Here is a 5636-nt window from a genome sequence, read left to right as displayed (position 1 = left end):
TCCCCGACATAGCCCACCTTGTCTCGCCACGTGTGCAATAGTAAAGTGAATACCCGCCTTGTCTCTCCACACGCGCACAATAATGTTCCCACCTTGTCTCGCCACATGCGCAACCCCCATATATATATATATATATAGCTCTCCTTGTCACGACGCATGTGCATAGATCAATAATAATAATAGCACGACAGAAACCTCGTGCAAACACCCAAATATAACTCCCACAATATAATGTGCCAATATCACATCTCATAAACTGCACCTCAAGTGCTTAAATATTACAACATAATACAGATTGCACAACAAATGCTCTATTATTACAACTTATCACAGATTGCACATCAAGTGCTCAAATATTACAACTTATCACAAATTGTACATCAAATGCTCAAATATTACAACTTATCACAAATTGCACATCAAGTGCTAAAATATTACAACTTGCCAAAAAAATCAACAATACCTTATTTTCCCACAATATAATGTGCCAATATCACATCTCATAAACTGCACCTCAAGTACTCAAATATTACAACATAGCACAGATTGCACATCAAATGCTCTATTATTACAACTTATCACAGATTGCACATCAAGTGCTCAAATATTATAACTTATTACAGATTGCACATCAAGTGCTCAAATATTATAACTTATCACAAATTGCACATCAAGTGCTCAAATATTATAACTTATCACAAATTGCACATCAAGTACTCAAATATTACAACTTGCCACAAAAATCAACAATACCTTATTTTTCACAATAAGGAGACCATGTCTCGACCATAATGTGCATAAAAATTTTAACAAAATATTCGGAAGTGAACAACTCAATAAAATAATATTTCACATAAACATATCAAGGTGGCAATTACACCAAATCATCATGTAAAAATAATTTCAACAAACAAGGATCTAGGCATGACAAATAGAGGATTTAATAAGTGCCAAAATTTTCCAATTTAATACATACGGGCGTCTAAGGATTTTTAATCAATGAAATTTGCACATATAAACCAAGTACATACTCGTCACCTCGCGTATATGATTTTTCAATTGCACATAAGACTCAATGCCTAAGGAAAAATTCCCCCACTCGAGGTTAGGCAAGACACTTACCTTTTTGAAATTATGCTGATATTTCAAAATCGCCTTCTTGCTTGAATTGACCTCCTGACCTCTCAAATCTATCCAAATAAATTGTATAGCTTCATTAAAATTCATAGTAAATAATTCTGGATAATAATACGTCGACTTAAAAATTTATTCCAAAAAGTCAACAAACGTCAATGTGGGGCCCGCCCCTCGGAACCCGATATAATTTTCATGAAATTCGAACACCCATTCCGATACGATTTCAACCATACCAATTTTATCGAATTCCAATAAAAACTCGACTTCCAAATCTTAAATTTTCGTTTTTGAAAGATTTTACAAAAATCTTAATTTCCTCCATTTAAATCTGAATTAAACGATGAATATAATCATAGATTCATGAAATATAATCACTTTAGGATATAGAACACTTACCCCAACCAAGATTGTGAAGAATCCCTCCAGAATCGCCCAAATCCGAGCTCCAAAAATTTCAAAACGAAATGCCAAAAATAGCCAAGTTCCATCCTTATGTTTCTGCCCAGTTTCGCACCTGCGAAGTAATTTTCGTACCTGCGCACTCCTTTTTGCGAGCAAAATCTCACTTCTGCGAAGGCCACTTCCAACAAACACATCGCACATGCGGAATCCTTTCCGCTTCTACGCATTCGCAGGTGCGATGCAACATGCGCATCTGCGCAAACAGCCGCTTATGCGCCTTCCTTTCCCGCTTCTGCGGTTCCGCAGGTGCGGGATTTTCTTCCCACCTGCGACCACTGCCATGCCCTTACATCTTCGCTTCTGCGATGGCTCCCTCGCTTCTGCGTGGTCGCACATGCGCCCAAAATTCCACAGGTGCGATTCCAACAGCTGCTGCCATTTTCCAGCAGCTTCTTCCAAGTCCGAATTGCTCCGTTAACCTTCTGAAATCCACCCGAGCCCCTCGGGACCTCAACCAATTATACCAACATGTCCCAAAATACAATACGAACTTAGTCGAGGCTTCACACTACATCAAACAACGCCAAAATTACGAAATCAAAGTACTCAACTTCTATATTTTGCGCAGAAACGTATCAAATCAATCCGGAATGACTTCAAATTTTGTACACAAGTCATAATTGATGACATGGAGCTATCCTCATTTCCGAAATCAAAATCCGACCTCGTTTTCAAAATTTCATCCTTCGGTCGGACTTTTCAAAATCTTCTATTTTCTAACTTTCGTCAAAATGCGTCGAATTGTCCTACGGACTTCCAAATCCGAATCCGAACATACGACTAAGTCCAAAATCATCATACGAAACTATTGACATCATCAAAATTCTATTCTGAGGTCGTTTGCTCAAAAGTCAACTCTCCAGTCAACTCTTTTCATTCTAAGCTTCTAAATAAGAATTGTTCTTTTAATTAAATTCTAAATCTTCCGAAAATCCAACTCGGCCACGCCTTCGGGTCATAATATATATTGCGAAGCTGTTCGATAACTTAATCCACTGAACGGGGCATTAATTCTTAAAACGATAAATCGGGTCGTTACATTCTCCACCTCTTAAACAAACGTTCGTCCTCGAACGTGCTAAGAATTATTCTGAGATTACCAAATTGATGCGAGGATCTCGTCCTCAACTCCGAATCACAAGTATTTTGTACATTGTGCCAACTAAAATTTCAACTTTCCTTTCTTTCTTCTTTTTAATATATTTCATAAACAGTTTTCACAACACATAATGAACCCTCATACCGGTAGGGCGTATAATTCATAAAAATTGGAATCAATTATTTCGAAACATATTAAACCCTCTGTAATGAATAATAAAAATTACCTTTGGACTTATAGCCCTCAATGGTGTACAAAAATAAAATGACAGACACGGGTTCACATCTTTAAATCTCCCAATAGGGAAAAACATATAAGTGGGTCACAAATTTACGAAGCTCACCCATAAGTGGAGCATAATAAGAGGACTCACCTCAATATTCATAACCGAATCAAATTAAGGAAAATATCCTTTTATAATAAAAATCAGGACCGTACCTGTAACGACACCATCTGGTGTATTGGCCTCAGCCAAAACATAATGATTAAATTAATGGGTCGGGTCTCCACCTCTTAGGCGCCCACTACCCGCCTATCCTCCACCTCTAGCTGATTGTACACGTGGAGTATTAACTGAAATAAAGCTTGTAGCTTGAATCCCACCTCTTAATCATATACAAGTTTCGGAGAACCTTTCAATACCACATAAATACATCTCAGGCCAAAACTGATATAACACATGACCCCACAATCTGATCGTTGATAGTGGACTCCCCTCACTTGGCGTGAAGCCATAGGACACATTCTCATGATCCACAATACTAACCTTCATCGCTCGTAGGACACCGATCATAAGATACCTCAAGCCATTTATTTGGCGTATGTCATCCTCGTGACAGTTAAACTCGCTTCCTCTAATAACTTGGTTGCGTACATACCCTTTGCTAAATAGAAATCCCATACGTACTACATAGTCTTTAATACCGCTAGCTATTTCATATCCACATCTATCTCGTGACCCTACCATAATTGTGATGATTAGGTAATTAATTAAACCTTCTTAATATCATACTTATCAATTAGATGTCAGAACCTGTTGCACCCCAATGTGCACAACTAAATGATCTCTCAATACTTCCGCATCCTCTATCTGGACGACACGTTGTAATAATGGTTGAGCAACCCGCGCACTCTTATAACCCATCTATAGTATCACGAACCGTTGGCGCATAGTTGATACCTAGTGCGTAATTTCATACACGAGTGGATGCAAAAGAACATAAGATATATGCTTCAAGCTGAATAAATGTCGCACGATGAGGAATGAAAGAAGTGACAATTGTTTTTTCTACTAGCTCTGTAGCCTCTTGAAGATAAGTACAGACGTCTCCATACGGATCCGCAAGACTCTACTAAACTCGTTCGTGACTCGTAGAACCTATGAACCTAGAGCTCTGATACCAACTTGTCACGACCCAAAATCCCACCACAGGCGTCGTGATAGCACCTAGTCTCTAAGACTAGGTAAGCCGATTTCAAATACATTTTGAAGCCATTTGTTTTTCTTGAATTAAATAAGTAATCAAAACTAACAGCGGAACAATTAAAAATATACAACCACCCAAGAATGGTAGTACTAAGTTACGAACTCTAGCTGAATACATAAAATGATCACGAGAACCAAATATATAATACTGTTTGATTAAAAATTAACAATACAATGCATTGAACAGACTCCAAGGAACTGCGACGACCAAGCAGCTCTACCTTGAATCCTTACGATCTCGCTTTTACTCTGCTCAAGTCCGCTATCTTTAATACCTGGCTCTGCACAAAAATGTGCAGAAGTGTAGTATGAGTACGCCACGATTGGTACCCAGTAAGTGTCAAGACTAACCTCAATGGAGTAGAGACGAGGTACAGTCAAGACACTCACTAGTCTAATAACCTGTGCAATATAATATACAAAATAATAGGAAACAAATAACAATAGGGCAACATGAAACAGCCAGTTATATGCACAGCAGACAACAAGAATACCATTAATATCGCTCAACAATTAATAAGTACAATTACACCCAATTAAATCAAGTCCTTCAAATAAATGTCTTTCACATATAATTCTTTCAAATAATTCTCTTTCAAATATAATTTTCTCATATAATTATTTTCCAAATATAATTCTTTCAATAAATCTTTTCAAATATAATTTTCTCATATAAATATCTTTCCAATACAATTCTTTCCTATAATACTTTCTAAGTAAAATGTAACAACTCGACCGGTCGTTTTGATAATTTAAGCTCCGTTCAGCGGCATAAGGCCTTGAGCAACTTCACATTATGTATATCGACCTACGTGCATGGTTGGATTTAGTTGTCGGATGATTCAGAGTCGAATTGGAAGAAGGATTCTAGTTAGTTATGGATGATGTCAGCAGCTTCATATGGTAATTATGGGCTTAGGATCGCATCCAAAATGCATTTTGGAGGTCCGTAGTAGATTTAGGCTTGAATTGGCAAAAGTTGGATTTTTGGCGATTTCGGTTGGCAGTGAAAATTTTGATATCGAGCCCAGAATGGAATTTCGGAAGTGGCTGTAGTTTCGTAGTGTCATTTGTGACCTGTTTGTGAAATTTGAAGTCATTCGGACTAGGTTTGATATGTTACGGCGTCATTTGTAGAATTTGGAAAATTCAAAGTTCCTTAGGCTTGAATCCATACTCCATTCATGTTTTTGATTTTGTTCAATGTGGTTTGAAGGCTTGACTAAGATGGTATGGTGTTATAGGATTGGTTGGTATGTTTGGTTAGGATCCCGGGGGCCTCGGGTGTGTTTCGGATGCTTCACGGATGAATTTTGGACTTAGGCCATTGCTGTAGTTATTCTGGTGCCTGGTGTTTCGCACCTGCGTAGTGGGAACCGCAGGTGCGGACTCGCACGTGCGGATATAGAAGCGCAGATGCAAGAATTGAGAGTTGTCCCGGGGTCGCAGGTG

The sequence above is a fragment of the Nicotiana tomentosiformis genome, chromosome 12 (assembly GCF_000390325.3).
Source record: "Nicotiana tomentosiformis chromosome 12, ASM39032v3, whole genome shotgun sequence".
NCBI classification, from domain to species: domain Eukaryota; kingdom Viridiplantae; phylum Streptophyta; class Magnoliopsida; order Solanales; family Solanaceae; genus Nicotiana; species Nicotiana tomentosiformis.
Note: the sequence above shows the minus strand (reverse complement) of the source record.